This window comes from Triturus cristatus, chromosome 6, assembly GCF_964204655.1.
Source record: "Triturus cristatus chromosome 6, aTriCri1.1, whole genome shotgun sequence".
Taxonomy (NCBI): Eukaryota; Metazoa; Chordata; class Amphibia; order Caudata; family Salamandridae; genus Triturus; species Triturus cristatus.
Window position 1 is genome coordinate 1,933,497,702 of NC_140589.1, and position 24,236 is coordinate 1,933,521,937.

A 24,236-nucleotide genomic window follows, 5' to 3' on the forward strand; every position below is an offset into this window, starting at 1 on the left:
TAGAATTATAGGCAAAAACATAGTGTTTTCAACCTACCTGAATCCGAAAGAAAAACATACCTCGAGGTCACACCTAATTTGCACCTTTTTTCCTATAAGCCACAAACATCAGAATTGGTACCATAATGCGTACATATCTCAGCTACAATCTACAATTGAAATTAAGTCTTTACCTTATACGCTTCAAGAATTATAGGACACATTCTACTATGTATTGTATCCTATCCATTTCAATGGAGTGACCAGATGGCCTCCAGGGGTGACTTTTTGAAGTTTTGGGGTTTAAGGGGGCAAATTCACTTCTTCCACCCAGCCCAAGGTGCTCAAAATCGGGTACAATATCAAGTTTTTCCCTTGGCTGGAAGCTGGAAAAAAAACTTCAGATAATACCAAAGGTAGATAGATCACATTAAAGGATCAGACCTGACCTTTCTAAGAAGTGTATTTATATCTTATGCACTCAAACAGTGTCTCTGATATCCAGTCTGAGCTATTTGACAAATTAGCAAAACTCGCTAGAAGTGCTCACTATTAGCGAGTTTTGCTAATTTTCAGTACCAACCCTAATGACTGTTTGCAGGGTGCGTGCTAGGACGGCCAGGAGCTGTCTGACGCACATGCCCACCATGACGTCAGACGGCTCCCAGCCGTCCGTCGCACGCAATGGGTTAAAGTACAGAGAATTGAATATCCACAATATTTTTGATGTAGTAAACCATCCTTAAAACTCTAAACTGTGGGGCTCATTACGATGATGGGTAGACTTGGTCCGCCTGCCACCATAGTGGTGATTGGGACCGGCGGCCAGACATGTGGCAGTCCCACCACTGCAATTAGTATACACCCTCCATACTGGCGGGCGCATCGTTGGCCTTTAACATTGTGAGTGGTGCTGCTGGCTGCAGCACCTTCCGCAATGTGAAAGGTGCTTGCACCTTATTTCCCTGCACCACTTGGCAGGCTCCATTCGGTGCGTGCCACTTGGTGCAAGGAAATGCAGGGGGGTGCCATGGGTATCCCCCAGTGTAGCAACACCCCCCCCCCAAAGATTGGCCCACAACGATCCCCCAAACCCAATCCCTGCCGGGCCAGCGGTGGCGATCCTTACGCCATTGTAATGAGCCCCTAAGTCTTCTGTGAATTGTCCTTAATCAATGCAGGGTGGCACCTGGCCTCTGTGGGCTTTTGTTGATAGAACATAGTCATAAGTAAGATCACAACTGATCTGAATAATTTGCAACGCAACAAATAAAATAACGTATCTCAGCTTTTCATCTCTTTCAAAAGTCTCAAGAACTGGTTTGACATTAAATTTCTTTTTTGATGTCCGCACTAGCTTTCCAGGAGTTTCCAGTAAGGGGTGACATGAGCATGGACTGTTTGTGGCATCCATGCAATACCGTTCCTTCCGATAATTGGCAGCTCATTTAACTTCTGTATTCCTTCTGTTGCAGATATTAGCTCCCCATGAAAATCGCAGACCACCTCTCCTTTTTGAAATATGCGTGTTGCAACGGCCTTCCTTCTACCTTCTTCATCAACAACAGAAACTCCACTCCACCGTTGGTGACTCAGACATGAGTTAATTTGTTTATCACCCATTGGTGATGTGCTTTCTGTCATTGGTTTCCAATTCTGGATTAGCTCTGCAACTTCTGGTACATTCTTTCTCCATTGCATTTTATTATAAAACTTTAGTACACATTCTTCTCTTGGTTGCCTTCGCTGGAACTGTTCTGTGATTGAAAGAAACAAAATAAATTGATATCAGTTTCTAAAATTGTAACTTTTCAATATATTTCAGCATATCTAAATGTTTACTTACTCATTGTTACCTCCTTTCTTAGAAGTTGCTGTTTCAGTCTCCACTTATCATATGCAAGCCGCTCGTGATCACCAACCAGGGCAATTCGGTCTTTTTTACCTGGTGGATTCCCATTCAGTGTCACAGGAAACTCTTTTTCAAAATGTATGAATACATCATGATTTTTTTCACCAGGTACTTTGGATGTAGAAGGCCCATTATGCCGTGCCCTTTAAGTACATAAAGACAAAGTTAAGCATTAGTAAATGGTTCTGTGTTATAGAAAGTGAATATTTTTCATTTTGCGTATATGCAAAGTGCATAAAATCTATAACTGTCAATAGCCTAATACTGAAACAGTAGCTTACAAAATGTATCTGTAAATTAGACCATGCAAAACACATACGACCACAAGGTGGTCATAATTTATGACAGATGATTGCATACGAAAAACAAAGCCGCACATTCTACGTAGCACACCTTTGCCGTCTCTTATCCAGTGGTTGTCTGCAGTGTATAGTATTATCTTGTTTCAAGCATCTGCAAACAAACACAGATAGTAAGAATGGTTAACAAATGTTCAAAATATGTCTAAATACAATAAATAGTTGCATTAAAAGCATAAGGATTATGAGTAAAGTAACTGTTTTCTAAAAATCAGTGAGATGAAAAACAATGACGTATTCTATTACCACTTCCGTAAGATTCCAGGTTTTTCCCCATGGCTGGAAGTGAAAAAAACCTTCTTATAGTCCATAAGGTCCACAAACCCCTTCAAAGTATTAGATCTGAGCTTTCTAACAAGTATATTTAGGTCCTGGGTACTCACAAAGTTACTGTGATATCCATTCTGAGCTATTTAAAAAATTAGCAAATTTTGTCCCAAAAACATTTTTTAAATTTTTTTGCTACTTTTCAGTATCAACCCTCATGACTGTTTTCAGGTCCCTGTAGCCACCAGGACCCCATAATATATCTCAGGTGATATAACAAGAGTGGCTAGGGCTAATTTCCAGCCTCCAGGTACATGCCTGACTCCTATTTGTGACATTTCAAGGTGTTGGGTGTCAAACTTATTTTTTCCATAAAAGGCCATATAGCTCAGAGTAACATCACATTTCTAGTTAAGGACCCCATAGTATACCTCAAATGACATACCAAGAGTGTCTAAGACCCATTTCTGGCCTCCAGGGATGACTTTTTGAAGTTTTTTGGTTTAAGGCAGCAAAGTCAATTCTTTCACCCTGCCCAAGGTGCTCATAATCGTGTACGATATCAGGTTTTTCCCTTGGCTGGAAGCTGAAAAAAAACTTCAGATATTACCAAAGGTACATAGATCACATGAAAACATCAGATATGAGCTTTCTAACAAGTATATTTAGGTCCTGGGTACTCACAAAGTGACCGTGGTGACCATTCTGAGCTATTTGGAAAATTAGCAAATCTTGTCAAACACTTTTTTTTACAATTTTTGCTAATTTTTGGTATCAACTCATGACAGTTTGTGGGTCCTTGTGGACATCAGGAACCCACATTATACCTCAGGTGATATACCAGCAATGTCTGAGACCCAATTCTAGCATCCAGCCGCCTCTTTTAGTGATATTTGTCATATTTTTAGGTGTTCAGGGAACAGAGTCACTTCTTCTACAGAAGGCTATGGTGCTGCTCCATGTGCTCCAAGAGGTCAAAAAAATATTTATTACAAAATCATTTCAAAAGTATATAGGTACAATTGCAGTGTCTGGAATGCTATATAGGTGCACTTACAGTGTCCTGTGTACCTCCAAAATGAATTTCTAACACTTTTGAAGTGTACCTGAGGCAAAAAATGGCTAAGACCCAAAACATCATTGATGCATCAAAGTGTTAAAAAATGCTCAAAAATGGATTAAAATGAAAATAATTGAGTGTTACAGTGGCCTAATTACATTATAAACACAAAAAGAATGAAACAAAATGAATAGTCTCAAAAATAAGTTGGGGGGGACAAGGTCACAGTTGTGTCCGAGGTCGTGGAACTCTGAACTGTGTAAAAGTTCAGCTTAAGGGCCCTCCCCATGGAGGTCAAAAATCTTAATCAAAATCATTTAAAAACTATATAGGTGTAATTGCAGCTTTCTGAATGGTATATAAATGCATTTGCACTGTTCTGTGTATTTCCAAAATGAATTTCTAACACTTTTGAAGTCTCCATGAAAGCGAAAAATGACTACGTCCAAATACATCATTGGTGCATCATAGTGTCCAAAAACGGTCAAAATTGGGTTAAAATGAAAAAATCAAAGTGCTACAGTGGCCCAATAGCATGCTAAACATATAATGAATGATATAGAATTAATAGTTTTACAAAAACATTGAAAATTGTTATTTTAAATTTCAGGGGGACAAGGTCACGGAAGTCATGGAACTCCGAGCCGGGTAAAATTTCAGCTTTCCCCCCTTATAGAGGTCAAAAATGTTATTACATCAAAATCATTTAAAAACAATATAGGTGTAATAGCAGTGTCCTGAATGCTATATAACTGCATTTACACTGTTCTGTGTACCTCCAAAATGAATTTCTAACACTTTTGAAGTCTCCATGAAAGCGAAAAATGACTAAGTCCAAATACATCATTGGTGCATCAAAGTGTTCTAAAACGGTCAAAAATGGATTGGAATGAAAATAAATGAGTGTTAAAGTGGCATTAGAGCATTATAAACACACAATGAATGAAACAGAATGAATAGCTTTACAAATAAAGATGAAAATTAGCATTTTCAATTTCAGGGGGACAAGGTCACTTTTGTGTACGAGGTCATGGAACTCCGAGTGGTGTAAAATTTCAGCTTGCCTCCTGTTAGAGTCGGGGATCTCTGGTTGGCGCAAGGTTGCCCTTGTGTCAAGCAGGAACCCTCTCCTCCACGTCAGGGCGCAGGATAACCCCTCGCGAATGACCCTTGCTCACCCTCAAGGTGCGTGGCGTGAGCAGCCAAGGCGATTCCTCAGGCGTTGTTGGTTAAGCACTTACAATCGTACACACAGTAAATACATCAATCCCCCCAGAAACGGACACCAGACTTGGATATATATAAAAATACGATTCTTTATGTAAAAATAAGGTATATATATCTCAGCAGACTTATCACAAGACCAATAACGTTTTCGCTAGGCCACCAGGTTATACAGCAGGCAAATGTTCTTGGTTCGTAGTTTCAAATGGATAGTTCGTAGGTTCTTTACGTGTCGTTCCAGTACTCACAGAGATCGGTTCCTGCGAACGGGGAAATAAGGCGTTGCGGGCCCCGAGCCCGATACTGGAACTTCTTTCGCGATGTGGAGAGTCGGCACAGGTCGGTGCGACTCTCAGCTTGGGAAGTGTTCTTGGGTCCTCAATCAGCAGGTGTGGGCACGTAGGCAGGCGCGGCCAGCGACCCTTTAGCACGGCGGTGCAGGAGGGTCTCCACAGCGGGGGCGGCGCGGCCTGAGACGTCCGGGGATAGCGAAGCGGGGTCGCAGGGCACGGTCAGTGCAGCTGGATGACCCGGCGTAGATCACAGTCGTCGGACGGCTTCCGGCAGGAGGGGTGATAGCACGTTCAGCGCACTCCAATGGCAGGCGGTGACAGGGATGCAGGCGGCCTGGCCCGGGAACAGAGAGCGGCTCCGGACGGAGCGGGGCTCTCACGGGTTGGAGGCAGGCGAGCTTCTGAGTGTCACGGCCCTAGGAGGGGCGATGAGGGGCGCAGTCTCTTTTCCAGCGGGATGCACACACGGCTCGAATTGGAGGACGAGCAAGAAGCACAGAGAACCCACTGTTCCTGGGGTTCAGTTCAGGGGGCAAGCTCAGATCAAGCCCTTGGAGAATGTTCAAGCACAAAGTAGCAAAGTCTTTTCAGTAAGTCTCTTCCTCTCCTCTCTCAGCAAGGTAAGCAGCAGGCCAGCTCCTCCGGCGTCTTCTTCTCCTTCTAGTCGGGCAGAGGTCCTTTGTGGTAAACAGGATTCTGATTTCTTAGGAGCCAGGCTCCTACTTTTATACCATGATTCTTTTGTTCTTTAGCGCCAGGGGGCCTAGGCCTGGCTCAGTCCAGTTCTGGAGCACTTTGTTATGGTGACTCTGCTCTTTCCTTTCAGCAGCAGGGCAGAGACATCAGCCGCCCCACAGGGGGTGGCGCCGGCTTTGTGGTGGCAGAGCACAGGTCTATTCAAGAGTCAAGGTGTACTCCTCCCACCCATCCAGGTGTAATCTCTCTACCCACCACCTGGCAGCCAACCTGTCTCTGGGGATTCCCCAACCCTGCTCCTTACTGTTGCCAGGCAGAACACATACACACAGCAGAGGCGGACTGAGATGGTCAGGTCAGTAAATACTAACTTTCTAAAAGTAGTATTTACAAACCCAGGATACTAAAATAGACTTGACTACAAGAAGTATTTTATCATCCTGAGTTCAGGCATACTAAACTTGACACTTCTACCATGCTCTCTGAGTCCACTGGGGTCACAGCGTTGGCGTGATCCCAGCAGCCCATTCTGGCCTATGGAGAGCAGGTAGCCTTCAATAGTGAAAAACGACAAGGGCTGTAATTCACTACTAAGACATGCCACACACATCAGGGCATGTCCTACCTTATGCCTACAATGCACCCTGCCCTTGGGCCTACCAGAGGGGTGGCTAATATGTAAGGAAGGGAAGGTTTAGGGACTGGCAAGTGGGGGCACTTGCGCAGTCAGCGCGACGGTCCCGGACCGCGCACAGGGTCTGCGGTGGCAGACCCTAGACACACTTTACAAGGCCGCTTCCGTGGGTGGCGCAACCAGCGCTGCAAGCCCACCAGCAGCATTGGCATCCACAAGCCCTGGCACCCCTGGTGCACTTTACTGGGGACTGACAGTGAATCCAATGAACCAATCATGGACACCAATTACAGGTACACTTTACGTAGGGAGCACTTGCACTGCGGCACGGATTAGCCGTGGCGCAGTGCCCTGAGCGGACAACACCAGCAAAACAGTCGAGGCACACCATCAAAAAGTGGAAGGGAAACTCACGCCAAGGTGCCAGGTCTAACACGTGTCCCCTCCAGCTGAAATGTGGGGAGAACTACCCTTGCCCAGGGGGTTCCTCGTCACTAAGGCGGAAATACCTGGACAGACCGTCAGCGTTGGCGTGATCTGTACCAGGACGGTGTTCCACCGTAAAGTCCATACCCTGTAGGGAGATGGACCACCTCAACAGCTTCGGGTTCTCACCCCTCATTTGCATCAACCATCTGAGGGGCCTGTGGTCCGTCTGAACCCGGAAGTGAGACCCAAACAAGTAGGGTCTTAGCTTCTTCAGCGCCCAGACCACAGCAAATGCTTCTCGCTCAATTGCACTCCACCTACTTTCCCGTGGAAGTAACCTCCTACTGATGAAGGCTACGGGTTGGTCCCAGCCCTCCTCAGTCATCTGTGAGAGAACAGCCCCTACACCATGCTCTGAAGCGTCTGTCTGGACTAGGAATTCCTTGGAGAAGTCAGGGGCCAAGAGCACGGGCGCCGTGCACATGGCAGTCTTCAGGGTGTCGAAAGCTTTCTGACAGGTGTCAGTCCAAATCACGTTCCTGGGCTGCTTCTTCGAAGTCAGCTCGGTCAAGGGGGCAACGATCGTTCCATAGCCCTTAACAAACCTCCTGTAGTACCCAGTGAGCCCCAGGAAGGCCCTCACTGCGGTCTGCGTCTTGGGGGGTTCCCAAGCCAGGATGGTCTCGATTTTGGGTTGCAAGGGTGCCACCTTGCCACTCCCCACTTGGTGTCCCAAGTACACCACGGAACCCTGCCCGATCTGGCACTTGCTTGCCTTGATCGTGAGGCCTGCTCGGCGCAGCGCCATCAACACTTCCCAGAGGTGGCGCAGGTGTTCAGGCCAGGTGGCACTGAACACTGCGATGTCATCCAGGTAGGCGGCACTGAACGCATCCAGCCCAACCAGTACCTGGTTGACCAACCTCTGAAAGGTGGCAGGGGCATTCTTCATTCCAAATGGCATGACTCGGAACTGGAAGTGCCCATCTGGTGTAGAGAATGCTGACCTCTCTTTGGCCCCATCGGTCAAGGCGATCTGCCAGTACCCAGACGTTAAATCAAACGTACTGAGGAACCGGGCAGCCCCCAGCCGATCAATGAGCTCATCAGCTCTGGGGATGGGGTGCGCGTCAGTCTTCGTGACTGAATTGAGTCCTCTGTAGTCCACACAGAACCGGAGTTCAGGTGTGGCTCCCGGCGCAGCAGCCTTTGGGACCAAGACCACGGGGCTGGACCAAGGACTGCTGGAGGACTCAACCACCCCTAGCGCAAGCATTTTGGAGACCTCCTCCTTAATGCAAGCTCTGACCCTGTCAGTTACCCTGTAAGCCTTGTGCTTCACAGGTAAGCTATCTCCTGTGTCCACATCATGGACGCACCAATCGGTGACACCAGGAACCAGGGAGAATCGGTCGGAAAACTGTCCCAGCAAGTGGCGGCAGTCTTCCTGTTGTTCGGGCGTCAGGGTGGGTGAGAGGTTAACTCCATCCACTGACCCATCTTTCTCAGAGGCCACTAAGAGGTCAGGAAGAGGCTCGGTCTCCTCTTCCATTCCATCATCAGTGGCCAGCAGCATGCCCACTTCGGTCCTCTCTAAGTGGGGCTTAAGGCGGTTAACATGTAGGACCCTCAAAGGGTTCCTGGGAGTCTGCATGTCCACCAAGTAGGTGATAGGACTTTTGCGCTCCACAACCTCAAATGGACCTGTCCACTTATCCTGAAGTGCACACGGCTCCACTGGGGCCAAGACCCACACCTTTTGTCCAGGTTGAAGCTCTACCAGAGTGGCATTCCGGTCGTACCACCGCTTCATCTCCTCCTGGCTGGCTTCCAGATTTGCCTCAGCAAGTTGCCTGAAACGCCGAGTCTGGTTTCGGAAGGCCAGCATGTAACTATATACATTCTGGGGAGGTTTCCTGGGAGATTGCTCCCAGCCTTCCTTTACCAAACTCAGAGGTCCTCTTACCGGGTGACCATACAGAAGCTCAAAGGGGCTGAATCCTAGAGACTTCTGTGGCACCTCGCGGTAAGCGAAGAGCAGGCATGGCAAGAGGACGTCCCACTTACGCCTCATTGGACCGTCCAGGCCCATGATCATGCCTTTGAGGGTTCGGTTGAATCTCTCAACCAACCCATTTCCTTGGGGATGGTAAGGAGTGGTGAACTTGTACGTTACCCCACACTCCTTCCACAGGGATTTCATATATGTGGATATGAAATTGGTCCCCCTGTCGCTCACCACCTCTAGAGGGAATCCCACTCGGGAGAAAATTCCCATCAGTGCCCGTCCCACCACGGGGGCCGTCACTGTCCTCAGAGGGATGGCTTCAGGGTACCGGGTGGCATGGTCCACCAAGACCAGGATGAACCTGTTGCCCAGGGCTGTCTTGGGATCCAGAGGCCCCACAATATCAATACCCACTCGTTGGAATGGCGTACCGACCACAGGGAAAGGTTGCAGAGGAGCCTTGTGCTTCCCTCCGCTCTTACCACTTGCCTGGCAAGTCTGACAGGTTCTGCAGTAGGAATCGGAATTCTTATGCATTTGGGGCCAGTAAAAGTGGGTGACAAGCCTGTCATAGGTCTTGTCCATCCCCAAATGTCCTGCTAACGGCACATCATGAGCCAGCCCCAGTAGGAAGGTTCTGAACTTCTGGGGTACCACCAGCACACGGGCTGACCCAGGTTCAGCAGCCTTAGGCTCGGAATACAGGAGGTCACTCTCCCAGTACACGTAGTGTGTTTTGGCCTGAACACCGTTGGCCTGGTCTGCAGCCTGTTGCCGCATACCCACGAGAGAAGGGCATTCTTTCTGCTCCCTGCAGAATTCCTCCCTGGAGGGACCTCCTTCTTGCTGCCAATGGGTCAGCTCAGGCAGATCTCCCAGTTCGGCAATCTGTTCCCCGGTAGGCTCCAGAGCATCCCCCTCAGGGTCTACTTCCTCCTGGGCCGTGGGAACTTCGGGGGCCGGTTTCCCGCGCCTCCTGCGCCTTCTCCCTAAGGCCGGTTCCTGGACCTCTCCCTCAGGCTCCAGGACCCTCTCAACACCCCTACTGGCTGCCATGGACCGGGTGGTCACGCACGCCCAGTCGGGTAGACCCACCATCCTCAGATGCGTGGTCTTCTCCACCTTTTCCCAAGGGGAACTCTCCAGGTCGTTCCCTAGCAGACAATCTACAGGCATGTCAGTTCTCACAGCGACTTGTAGAGTACCAGAGACCTCCCCCCACTCAAAGGGAACTTGAGCCATTGGACAACGACTCTCTACGTTGTCAGCATTGACAACCCTACAGTAGGCATTGGGTACAATCTGCTCTTGAGACACCAGGTGTTGCCTCACCGAGGTCACGCTGGCTCCTGTATCTCTAAGAGCCTCCACCTTCTTTCCATTGATGGTCACCACCTGCCCATATTTCTTAGTGTTAGAGGGCAGGTAGGTTACAGGGACCATCTCACTGTCTCCTAGCGAGACTAGGGTCATCTGCCCGGGACCCCCACCCTCCTGGACTGCTACTTCCTCCCCAAAGTTAACACTAGCTACTTGCCGGGGTGGAGCACCAGTGGGTGCGGTCTTACCAAACAGGCGACACTTAGGATCAGAGGCAATGTGACCCGGATCGCCACACTTATAACAATTGAAGGGCCCCTTTGGAACAGGTCTACCTGTCGGGGCCCCGTTCTGCTGCGGGGTTGGGGGAGGCTGAGAACCCTTCTGCTGGTTCCCTTGGGAATTACTTTGGGGGCCTTTTTGGAACCCCTTCTGTTTACCCTTGTCCCCCCCACTCTTCTGCTGGGGACCCTGCCCACCTTTGGCGGAGTCTCCCACTTGACCCTTGTGGACCCTGGTGCTGAGCCAGCGGTCCGCCTCCTCAGCAAGCTTCCTCGGGTTGGACAGCTTGCTATCTATCAGGTGCTGGCGTAGCTCAGGAAAACATTGACTGGACAAGTGCTCCCATGCAATTAAATCAAGCAGCCCTTGATAATCATTCACTTTGCTACCCTTCACCCAACCATCCAGCGCTCTGCAGAAAAAGGTCACATATTCCACATACGTACTCTCAGGGATCTTCTTGGTCTCCCTGAACCTCTGTCTATATAGCTCAGGAGTTAACCCATACCTGGTCATTAAAGCTTCCTTCATATGGGGGTATGAGGTCTGGACTTCTAAGGGCAAATCTAACAGTGTGTCCCGCCCTTCCGCAAGGAACCTTCCCCACAACCCCGCTCCCCAGTCTTTCTCAGGGACCCGGTGTGAGGACATGGCCACCTCGTAGGCCCTAAACCACTGCCCTATGTCATCCTTTCTGAAATACTCCTTTACTACATCTTTGGGGATGTACACCTTGGACTCTACCTGCGCTGGTGGAGTGCTGCCACCAGAAGGAGCGGTGCCCAAACTTTTCGCCTTCAGCTCCAACTCCTTCAATCGGATATCATGATCCATTTGGCGTTGTTGTGCCTCCAGGGCCAACTTCTGCTTTTCCATTTCCATTTGTCCTGCCAACTTTGCCATCTCCATTGCATGCGCCCTGTCGGCTGCCCTGTCTGCCAGCTCCTCTGGCGACCGGACTCTGCTGGGCTCCTCAAGGTTGTCGGGTGGAACGATGTCCCCCGCATTCCGTAGGTCTCGTGACTCCTTCCAGGCTCTCAACGCCTTGGTGTACTGGGGCTTCCTCTTGCATCCAGCATGGGGGACTCTGAATTGTACACTGTAGCCTTTCAATTGCTCCATCGTGTAGCCTTCCAGTCTCTCCCAATCCACCTCATCGATTCCAGAAATCACAGAGAGTGCTCTCCCAGCGGAGTGTGAGCCAGGCATGGTTGCAGTAATGGCAGATGTCTCAACAAAGTTAAACCTGTGGCTGCGTTATTTGGTCTGCTCTCACTATCTGGTGATTAATAATTCACTGTATGCAAATTACAAGTGCAAATCCGAAATCCCAACCGCTGCCAACAATGTTAGAGTCGGGGATCTCTGGTTGGCGCAAGGTTGCCCTTGTGTCAAGCAGGAACCCTCTCCTCCACGTCAGGGCGCAGGATAACCCCTCGCGAATGACCCTTGCTCACCCTCAAGGTGCGTGGCGTGAGCAGCCAAGGCGATTCCTCAGGCGTTGTTGGTTAAGCACTTACAATCGTACACACAGTAAATACATCAATCCCCCCAGAAACGGACACCAGACTTGGATATATATAAAAATACGATTCTTTATGTAAAAATAAGGTATATATATCTCAGCAGACTTATCACAAGACCAATAACGTTTTCGCTAGGCCACCAGGTTATACAGCAGGCAAATGTTCTTGGTTCGTAGTTTCAAATGGATAGTTCGTAGGTTCTTTACGTGTCGTTCCAGTACTCACAGAGATCGGTTCCTGCGAACGGGGAAATAAGGCGTTGCGGGCCCCGAGCCCGATACTGGAACTTCTTTCGCGATGTGGAGAGTCGGCACAGGTCGGTGCGACTCTCAGCTTGGGAAGTGTTCTTGGGTCCTCAATCAGCAGGTGTGGGCACGTAGGCAGGCGCGGCCAGCGACCCTTTAGCACGGCGGTGCAGGAGGGTCTCCACAGCGGGGGCGGCGCGGCCTGAGACGTCCGGGGATAGCGAAGCGGGGTCGCAGGGCACGGTCAGTGCAGCTGGATGACCCGGCGTAGATCACAGTCGTCGGACGGCTTCCGGCAGGAGGGGTGATAGCACGTTCAGCGCACTCCAATGGCAGGCGGTGACAGGGATGCAGGCGGCCTGGCCCGGGAACAGAGAGCGGCTCCGGACGGAGCGGGGCTCTCACGGGTTGGAGGCAGGCGAGCTTCTGAGTGTCACGGCCCTAGGAGGGGCGATGAGGGGCGCAGTCTCTTTTCCAGCGGGATGCACACACGGCTCGAATTGGAGGACGAGCAAGAAGCACAGAGAACCCACTGTTCCTGGGGTTCAGTTCAGGGGGCAAGCTCAGATCAAGCCCTTGGAGAATGTTCAAGCACAAAGTAGCAAAGTCTTTTCAGTAAGTCTCTTCCTCTCCTCTCTCAGCAAGGTAAGCAGCAGGCCAGCTCCTCCGGCGTCTTCTTCTCCTTCTAGTCGGGCAGAGGTCCTTTGTGGTAAACAGGATTCTGATTTCTTAGGAGCCAGGCTCCTACTTTTATACCATGATTCTTTTGTTCTTTAGCGCCAGGGGGCCTAGGCCTGGCTCAGTCCAGTTCTGGAGCACTTTGTTATGGTGACTCTGCTCTTTCCTTTCAGCAGCAGGGCAGAGACATCAGCCGCCCCACAGGGGGTGGCGCCGGCTTTGTGGTGGCAGAGCACAGGTCTATTCAAGAGTCAAGGTGTACTCCTCCCACCCATCCAGGTGTAATCTCTCTACCCACCACCTGGCAGCCAACCTGTCTCTGGGGATTCCCCAACCCTGCTCCTTACTGTTGCCAGGCAGAACACATACACACAGCAGAGGCGGACTGAGATGGTCAGGTCAGTAAATACTAACTTTCTAAAAGTAGTATTTACAAACCCAGGATACTAAAATAGACTTGACTACAAGAAGTATTTTATCATCCTGAGTTCAGGCATACTAAACTTGACACTTCTACCATGCTCTCTGAGTCCACTGGGGTCACAGCGTTGGCGTGATCCCAGCAGCCCATTCTGGCCTATGGAGAGCAGGTAGCCTTCAATAGTGAAAAACGACAAGGGCTGTAATTCACTACTAAGACATGCCACACACATCAGGGCATGTCCTACCTTATGCCTACAATGCACCCTGCCCTTGGGCCTACCAGAGGGGTGGCTAATATGTAAGGAAGGGAAGGTCTAGGGACTGGCAAGTGGGGGCACTTGCGCAGTCAGCGCGACGGTCCCGGACCGCGCACAGGGTCTGCGGTGGCAGACCCTAGACACACTTTACAAGGCCGCTTCCGTGGGTGGCGCAACCAGCGCTGCAAGCCCACCAGCAGCATTGGCATCCACAAGCCCTGGCACCCCTGGTGCACTTTACTGGGGACTGACAGTGAATCCAATGAACCAATCATGGACACCAATTACAGGTACACTTTACGTAGGGAGCACTTGCACTGCGGCACGGATTAGCCGTGGCGCAGTGCCCTGAGCGGACAACACCAGCAAAACAGTCGAGGCACACCATCAAAAAGTGGAAGGGAAACTCACGCCAAGGTGCCAGGTCTAACACCTCCCTTATGCAGGTTAAAATTTGTAATACTTCATAATCATTTTAAAACTATCTAGGTGTGATTGCAGTGTTCTGAATAGGTCCCAAATGTATTTTCAGCACTTTTGAATCATCCCTCATCACAAAAATCATCAATTTCCCAACTCATCACCAGTGCTTCAAAGTGTCATAAAATGGTGGAAAATGGGGAAAAAAGCATGGAACAGGTGCTTAACATCCTAAACAAAATGTATATCTCCATTTAGTTTTAAATCATTTAATAATAGTTACTTTTTCATGCATCACTAGTGATGCACACTAAATCTGAGACGCAGCACCGGTGATGCACACCAAATCTGTGATACAACACTGGTGATGCATGGGAGAAGCTCATTTGTATCACCTTTGCACAACCCTGGGTAGCTGCGGCTTCAAGCAGCAAGGCTTGACAAAGGAACGCAGTGTAAAGCATTCAACAGCACCAAACAACCAAGTAAGTCACACACCAATTTATAATACAGTATACATGGGGCGTTTGTGGCAGCCATGCAGTAAAGACTCCCCAACTCTTGGTAAAAAGCAAGTCCTCTCTTTTCCAGTTCTTTAATCTGAAGACCTTCCACTACAGATCTAAGCTCACCATTAGAATCAGACACACTCTCTTCTGTTTTAAATATGCCATTTGCAGTGACTTTCCTTCATCAATAACAGACTCCACTCCACCATTAACTATGTGTACATGATTTAATGTGTTTATCTGCTGTTTGTTCGTAATGTGATTTCTGTGATGGGCTTCCAGCTCTGGATCATATCCTGTACATCTGCAGCATTCCTTATCTATTTGGTTTTATTTGAAAGCCTTAGTACCCTCTTTTCTGTTGATTGCCTTTGTGGAAAATCTTCTGAGATTTAAAGAAATAAAATTTATTTTTATTTCTAAAAAGTAAACTTGTCAAACCATTTCCCTATATGTTCACTTGTTGTTTCCTAATTTCGTATAAATTGCTGTTTCATTCACTGCTTCTCATATGCTTGACAATCATGAACCCCAACCATTAGTTTGTTCTTCTGTGCTCAGTGGGTTTCCAGTCAATGATAATAATAAATTCTTTTTCAATACTCGTGAGCAAACAAAGCACATTTTTGCTGGACACTTTTGATGCAGGCTGCGCCTTTTGCAGTGCCATTTAAATAAAAAAAAAAAAAAGAAATATTGGCACAAGCGTATTACTATAGTGTTGTGTGATTTCAAGTGAAATGATTTTGAAAGAGCATTCACATGTCTCGTTCTTGTAATTATGCTACATGCTTGAACATCCATAGGTGCCAGTAGCCTATTTCTAAAGCAGTAGCTTAAAAATGTATATGTAAATTAAAGAACACAAATGTTCAATTCTTTGTGATCTTTAGTTGCTCATAACTTTAGGACAGATAATTGTATTTAAAAGATTGAGACACATTACATAGCGTATCTTTAACATCTCTTTAGATGATGCTGCAATATGCATGGCAGGCTCTTGCTTCGAGCCTCTGCCATTGAACACAACCAATAATAATAGTTTGTGATTGTTTGAAATGGCGCTCTGCATACAATAATGACTTGTCATTAAAGTGTAAATATTATGGGTATGGTTTTCTAAAGGTCAGATGGCAAAACAATTGTCTCACCTTTTGCTTTCCATGGGTACGTTCATCTAGCAGTTTGGCTGCAGCACAGATATTTTCCAATCCTCATTCAATAATACTTTTCAGCAGTGGGAGTTGAATGTGCCATTTAAATTCACAAAAAGGCTCTTTTTAGCGTCAGTGCAGTCTTCTTTTTTTTTTTTTTTTTCTTTTTTGTTTTTTTTTGTGCTGTCTCAAACTCGTCTAGCTTCCTGACTCGTAACTGAAGGGATATTGTACCTGTAAGAATTAACATGTGAATCCTGCTGGACATACTGTGAATATTCAAATATTTCTTCAAGGTATCATATGGATCGTGTGCTGATACCGTTGTCAACAGAAGAAACACTACGGCCATGTCTTTGAATATCAAAAAACCCTCATCCAATGTAAACTAGTAGAGCTAAGAATATACATTTAATCACTATTTAATGATACAAAATGTATCAAACGACTGCAGGAAAAGGACCTGGGTGTGTTATGATAGGCTGGGGGAGGGGCTTATCATGGAATACACGCACAAAAACTGTCTTGAGACCTGTCATGCTAGTCTTGATCACCTTTGCAGAACCTTGGTTAGCTGTTGTTCAAGCAGCAAGGCTCGACAAAGGAACTTACTATAAAGCATTCAACAGCACCAAACCACAATAGGAGTCACACACCATGAAAAATCTATAAACAATCAGAATATTTTTAGACACTATGAGGAAAATCCATCAGAGTTTTTCGTAGATAGTTTTTTGAAGATATAAATTATTTTAAATGCAACCAAAAACAAGCATTCGTCAACGAGTTTGGAAACCTTTGGAAAGTTTTAAAGAGTTAGTTCACAATCTGTAGCCCGGGTTGGGTCAGCAAATCTGGCAGGATGGTGGTCTATGGGTCCAGAAAGGATACTTTGGGCAGTTAACTCATCGCTACAGCATTTTTACATCAAGTTCCAAACTTTTACAGGGCAAGCACCATAGACTATAAGAGTGGTCCTGATGCATCGATTATAGGAGAAAACAAAAGATGCTCAGGAATGCCACAGTTGACGTGCTGTCGACAGGAGTGCATTTGTGGTAAGTTCTTGGTCCATGAGTGGTGTGGGGAGTCTTTGGCCAAAGAGGTTGGGGTCCACGAAGTCCTCTTGGTTGCAGCAGTTGGCCAGCCAATGCTGGGTGTTAGAAATGGCGATTTCTGGTTGGCTAGGGCTTGCGCCAAAGCCAGGCAGAAACCACCACTCTAGTCAGGGCTGGGGAGTTACACGCCAAAGATAACCCCTGCTCACCCCCTTGGTAGCTTGGCACGAGCAGTCAGGCTTATCCCGGAGGCAATGTGTAAAGCGTTTGCGCGCGCACACAACAACAGCACCCAAGGCCCACCACAAAGGAAACTCCACACAAGGTTATATAAAAATAGCCTTTGTATTATACCAAAACACATTAGATACTATTCACACAATTTACACTGTACCAACTGGCACTGGGCAGAATTTCACAAGGGATTATATGTACAGGGGACAGGGCCACATGGACCACTGTCAGGAATTAGCACTTTTAGAACTTAGCACTTAGAACATAGGATATAAAATTATTGTAGCACAAAATAACACATGTAGCACACAACCAGTAACTACTGGTAACAGGCAAGTACCACCTACGCAACCCTAACCACCTTAGGAGAATGTCACGCAGGGAACCAGGACCTCACTAGCACCACCTGTACTAGGGAGAATAACCACCTGAGTATCACAATACCTGTAGGGGTAGAAACACATTACACATGATGCATCACAACACATTCAGAGGTGTAGGTTGGGAACAATAGCGCAAAACTCACATTAGCCACCACCTGTGGCAGTCCCTAGGCCAACTGGCTTCGTAGGGGCTACGACGCCCTGTGTCTCAATGTCGGGGGCCTAAACGGAGCAGCTGCCCACGAAGTGCTGGGCAGCTGTAGAACAATGGGGGGGCCAACGCTGGAGCCTTGCAGGCTCTGGCCAACTGACTGTCCCCTGAGCCCCTCTGGGCTCTAAACACAGGACTGGACCCTTGGAGCCTCGCTGGGCTCAAACAACAAGAAATGCCCCCCTAGAGCCTCCGTGGCTCTTAACTACAATTATGCCCTGGGGCAACGTTGGAGCCTCGTGGACTCTAAACAAACAATGCGCCATCGTTGGGAGTCCCTCTGGACTCTGAGCAACAAATAATGCCCCCGGGGTTGGAGTCCCGCTCGGGGGCTCTGGACAGCTACTTCTGGCCTCGGGTGGAGCGCACTAGCGCTCTAGGATACTAACGCTTTTCCGGGGGCGAAGGGGCGCTCTCTTCAGTGCTGCCCCCGTCGGAGCAGCCTGCAACTGCGGCGCCGCTGTGGGGGACAGGGGGCAGAGACTACTACCACGTGGAGTCCCGCTTACCTGGGACTCCCGCGTTGTCTCCGCCTGGTCTCCTCGCCGGCGTCTTCCCCACTGCCGGTCTCTTCAGCCTGCAGTTCGACTTCCGTTTCGGGACGAGGCCCCACCCACGTCCCAACTAGAACTGCCTGACTTCCTGGATGCCACGACGGTGATTTCAGTATGGCGGCAATGAGGGGTAGGCCCCCTCTTCTTTAAACATACGAGCGGGGTGGGCACCCGCTATGGGTGGCAATGTCCCTGGCAGGGTGGGCACCTGCCAGGGGGGCTTCAGGATCGGCCAAGAACGGGGCAAAGGCCGGGTGGGCACCGGCTTTCAGAAATAAAGCGCTCCTGGTGCTAAGGGTAAAGGTGAAAGCGCTCTCTGCGCTAAAGGCAAGTTCAGCGCTTCCAGGCGCTGGAGGCTTCAGAAAAGCACCAAGTAAAGCGCTCCTCGACGCTGGGGTCCCAAATAAAGCGCTCCTAGCGCTATAAGTCAAATAAAAGCACTTCCAGGCACTTAGGGGAGAATATAAAAGTCCAGCAAAGTTCTCCTCTGTATGCAGCAAGGCAGGGGGGGGCAAGGCTGGACCCAGAGCCAGCTCACTGGGCCTCCAGGCAGGGAGGTAGTCCAAGTGGCGGTCCTCTGGTCCAGCAACAGCAGCAGCCCCCCTCAGGCAGGATCCTGGAAGAGAACACATTCATGGGGTCACAGCCCCTTTTTATACATAGCTTTCCTTTGTCTCAAGGTGCAGGGAAGGGGCGAACCAGTTACAACTGGTTCCTGAGCACTTTGTTTTCCTCAGCCCCTCTCCCTATTCACAGGACAGGCCAGGGTCATCAGTCGCACCACAGGGGGCGGAGCCAGCATTGTGTGGGGAAAGCCCAACCCTATTCAGGTCCCAGGTGTACTCCTCCCACTCATCTGGCTGCTGATCTTCCTATTCACCACTGGGTGACCCCTCCTGACTCTGGGGATTCCCTAGCCCGTCACATGACTTCAGCCAGCCAATCACGCGACAGGCAGTCACTGCACATTTATGCCAGTGTCTAGTAGTGGCGCTTCCACACTAGCTACATGGACACCGCACACATCATCGCGCAGCATTTAATCACACGAGTCTGCACATACCAAACTCGCACCTGCACTCCCCACGCATCAGGAACTACCAGGGACACATACATTCCCCCATGCATTCCTATGGGAGGGCAGGCCTATCTCACCACATGCACTCAGAGTGCCCACGCACTTTACTCTGGGACACAGGGAAAGTGCTCAGAAACCAAAAATCACTACCACCAGGTCACCAGTAAAAGCAAAAAGTTTAGGGGTGAACCTGCCAGAAGGGCCAAGTCCAACACAACCCCCTTCCAGCCATAAACGCAGGGCAGGCCAATCACCACCGTGATGGACTTCCCTGCTTTGGACGATAGAACACGGGCGCGGGCCCGCAACTGCAGGGACACTCTCCGGTTCTACGCCACGGTGAACCCATGGGATTCCTTCTAAAACCACTGTCCGGACCAACTGGGCTACCCCACTGGTACTCCCAAGCTGTCCGCGGCCAAGACCAGGCCCTAGGCCACCCATGTGCCACCGGTCCTTGCCTAATCACGGAGTGGGGGGGTAGTAACCCCTGGCACATATCGGCCATTCTCCACTCTTCCTGTCTGCAAGACAGGACTAGACTGCCACTGGTTCTCCAGCCTAGGGTCTACAACCTCAGGCGGACCAGGAGTCTCAGGGAAGGCTCTCCTCCCCCTACCTCTTCTCCTAGGGTTCCTCCTCCTCTGGCGAGGGGTACACCTAGAACGCCATTCCAACCCAGGGTTTAACCCCTCAGGTTGCACCGGGGTCAGAGGTGGGCTCTCCCACCCTCTGCACCCCCTTCCAGAGCCCTGCTCCCTACCAACTGGGGCGGTACCTCTGGAAGAAGAACCGGTCAGGACGCTGGTTACAGACGTCCCACCCTTCAGGTCAGGCTGATCCTGAACCTGGCCCTCCAACCTCCGGTCTAGAACCTTTGGTGGAATATTCGCCTGGTACTCCAGGACTTCGGGGGATTTACACTCCATCCCCCCGAGGCTAACAAACGACACACATGTCGTGTGACTGTCTGGCGCGGATCTCCCGTCCCCTGTCCACCTGACAGTGCGCAGAGATCCCCCCCGAACAGAAGTGGTGTCACCATGGTCACTACACGGGATCCTAGCCCAACTGGGTTGTCCCTGACCCACTGGCTCTTTCACTGGGGAACTCATCCCCCAATCACTCCTCACGCTGGACTCCTGTACCCTCCCTACCGGAGCGGCACTGCCAGACTCTAGAACCACAGGAGCCCTGTTTACAGGTGCTCCAAGTCCTCTACTCACTAAGAGATCTTCCTCAAGTGGAGTAACAAGACAGCCTAGGTCCCCAACTTGGTGTTCCCTCATGAAACCATCCAAGTCCTGAGGCAGGGTTTCTGTCGTGACGCTAGCAGCTTGCGACCTGTGATAGCCACTAACCTCTGTAGAACACCAGCAGGAACGATGACTGACGAATAACCCCTTAGATTCCCCAGGGCGCAGCACCTCACAGGGAAATGGGAATACTCTCCGCTATGGGGACTGCCCTCTGGGGAAGGAACGGAAGAAGGGGAAATAATATGTGACACCACAGCGTTTCTCCGGTCTTCCGGGTAACTTAAGTATCCAGCCAGGTCAACGAAGGAAACTGCACAGGGGAAGAGAGAGAGAAGAACAATTGAGAAGGTAGGCAGACCCACCCCCGTTCCTCCCTTTTGCGGGACCTCGGTTTCCTGACGTTGTCTGTACCTGTGAGAAAGTTGGGGTGCTCTGGGAATGGAGCTGGAAATGAAGCACGGGGATGACTGGACCGGTTCTCCCAACAGCAATCAGGGTGACGTCGGAGGAATAGTGCTCCGGGGAATAATAAGTGACATCAAGGAAGAACAGGCAACTCGAGGTAGGCAATGCACCCAAAAATCAGCAAGGAGGAAAAGCGCAGGCGCTAGAAGTATCACACGTGACTTTGGCCCGTGAGCTTCTCTGAAAACCAAAACAAAAACAACAAGAAACAAAAACCAAAATCAGCAAGGCCTTGGGGATTCAGGGCCTGTTCGTTACCTGACCGTAGCGTCCGTCGTGCAGAAAGGAATGTCGGATTCCATACGGTTACGTCACCGCAGAATCCAAGGTACCGGGGCGACGATGGAGGGAAAGCGTCTGCAACCGCTCCCCTTTTCCTGAGGTCTGTGGCAGGAGTGAGACTCGGTCGTCCTGCGGGGACAACACCTTCCGCCGACCGAGTCTCGTGGAAAGTGGGAAAATATCCCGAAGGCTTGGCACCAGGAAAGCAAACGCCGAAGCCTGAGGAAGCGCCGCTCCTGGCGACGCGCTGGTTGCAGTTTTACGGCGAGCAGCTCAAGGATCCGGAACTTCTGGATTGACAAGCCCCCTCCTGTGGGAGCGGCGCTTCTTTGTAGTTCCGGCTGGGCGGGGGCAACTTCCTGTTTCCGGGATGACGGGTTTCGGGGCTTCTGGGGATTGTAGTGTAATACCTCTTTTGGCCGATGATCGCGACAGTTTCGTGCGTCTGGGGACCCGTGATCACCCACTTACTCCCGCTCCACTGAGCCAGGCAGTAAGCCCCTACACCCTCCTCGCTATCCTGGGACCTAGCTGGGCTACACTGAGCCTCTTCCACCACGCTGGGCTGGAACATACCTGAACCACTACTTTTGGAGTCACTCCCTAATGACTAGAGAACCTCTAGCACTTTCCCAGCGCTCTGCTTCCTCTGCAAGCTACCAAGGACAAAAAGAGTCGTACCTCAGCAGGTGTTGGCGCAACCCGGGAGAACAAATAATGAGCATCTGCTCTTTGGTAATCATCTTGAGCGCTCCATCCAAATCTTCTTCCGGGTTAACCCTCAGCCACTGCACCAGTGCATCATGACAGTCATCCACAAACAACCCCCACGACTGGTGAGACAGTTTCCTACTGCCCCTGAATTTTAACCTTAACTCCTCCTCCTGGGGAACAGGTACCCGACTGGGGGAACTGGGACTGTGATTTCCTACACTGAAATCTATATAGCTGCCACCACTGGACTCAACCCTACCTGGGGAGCCCACCCCCCAGAGCTACTTTGCCTCTGGTGGAGGCCCTCTCAGCCTCCTCTATCCTCTCCTGCGCCGAGACCCTCTCAGTCTCTAGCTGTTGCTTCTTGACCTCCAGCTGCGCCATAGCCTGGGCATGCTCTAACCTGAGCTTTTCTAACGCCAGCTGGTGTTCCCTTTCTTTCCTCCTATCTTCCCACTCCTCTGGGGACAGGGAAAGGGATGAGGCGCTGCCTCCTACGCTGGACCCAGCAAGGGACTCCCTACCTATGGGGTCTTCACTCTCTACTGGCGTCCAGGTACTGTCATCTTCTTCCTCCTCTTCTAAATCCTCAGGGCTCCCCACAGACCCACCACCCTCCAGGTGTGAGGCCCGGGCCCTTTCCATACTGCGCTCAAGATCCCTTTGATCCTTTTGCCATAGGATCAGGCTGCTTCTAAGCTCGGACTGAGTGTCTGACTCATCCACCCCTATGTCTCTCTCTTCACAGAACCTTACCAACTCCAACATACTGTACTCAAACAGATCACAGGAATCAAAAGCAGGCTCCATTTTTGCGGACGTTCTTGACAAAAGATTACACAGGGAACCTAGGGGTCTGAGCTTAACACAGGAGTACACAATTCACAAAAAGGATTCAGCAAGCTCTCTATCCCAGAGAACTCACACTCACTTGCCTAGTGCCACACACCATTCATCCACACACAACCCTCCCCTCGGACTGGTAAGGCAGTTTCTACCACCCCTGATTCCTCAACCTGACCACAAGTGACACAGGTACCAACTCTGGGCGCAGGGCGGGGAACAAATGTACTGGACACTATTATGCTGCCACCACTGCATCCCATCCTTACTGGTGAATCCAGAAACACATTTCCACAGAAATGACACTTAAGAACAAACTTAGCACAATAATCCCTATACCATGTGACTATCTAAATGCAGAGTTTTGTGGTGCGGCCAATTGCTGCTGCGGTACAGCGCAAACGCAAGTCCTAATCCCACCGCTGATCACCAATGTTAGAAATGGCGATTTCTGGTTGGCTAGGTCTTGCGCCAAAGCCAGGCAGAAACCACCACTCTAGTCAGGGCTGGGGAGTTACACGCCAAAGATAACCCCTGCTCACCCCCTTGAGCAGGGGTTATCGGGACGGCCTTTTCGCTGCGGGCACCGGAGCTCGGGGTGGGTTCCCGTTGACTTCGGTTTCAGGACGAGGCCCCGCCCATGTCCTAACGAGAACTGCCTGACTTCCTGGATGCCGCGGCAGTGATTTCAGTACGGCACCAATGAGGGTGTAAGAGTTGCAGAAACAGCGCGACACAGGCGTGGTAGTCTTATGATTGTTTAATGGGGAATAGTCAAAGGTCTCGGTGTAACAATAAAGAAATGTCAGTCAGGCATCAAAAGAACCCATAACGAAAGGGGGTGAGTCTTGTTCTTCTTCCTCCAGGGGGATAGGTTCTCCCTCTTTGAAGATGCTCGCCTTGTCCCCTCGACCAGGAATCACTTGTCCGGCATTGTTATGAGGGTAGAACAGAAATAGAAAGGAGACCGATTAGGAATATACAGGTCTTGTTTTGCTTAAGGGAAAGGGAGTGCGGGATGTCACCATCTATCGATTCTTGTTTCGTGAAGGGAGAGGGTCCACCACCTCAAAAGGATCTTTGTAATGGGAGAGAGTGAGAGAAGCGCGCAGAGGTCAGGATTCCCTACCGGGCAGCCCCACTCCTCCCTCGGCTCTATGATCGACCCGCCTCCCGGTACCCAGCAAACGCTGCCGTACCTGTTCGAGCCACCGTCCTCTGGGACCATGGCAGGGCGCTTCACCGGATCGTTGGCCTCCAGGCTCCTCTGTACTCTCATCCTCCGGGGTCCTCGACACCACTGGATTCTTCGCGTCCTCGTCTCCTCTCCGTTGTTCGTCTCGGCGTTCTCCTTCCTCCTTCCCGCTGTTGACTACCTCTTCCTTGGCGGCCGGTCTTTTTACGTCAGATGACGTGATGGTGCTCCACCCCCGGGGGCGGAGTCCGTAGTCTTCCGTCTGTTCCTGAAAGGGCCAGTACC

At 50.1% G+C, this 24,236-nt stretch overlaps 1 pseudogene; it reads right to left on the minus strand.

The window, feature by feature from the left end:
• Positions 1-1,147: 1,147 nt before the first annotated feature.
• Positions 1,148-24,035, minus strand: LOC146822526 (uncharacterized; annotated as a pseudogene).
• Between the last annotated feature and the right edge of the window lie 201 nt (positions 24,036-24,236).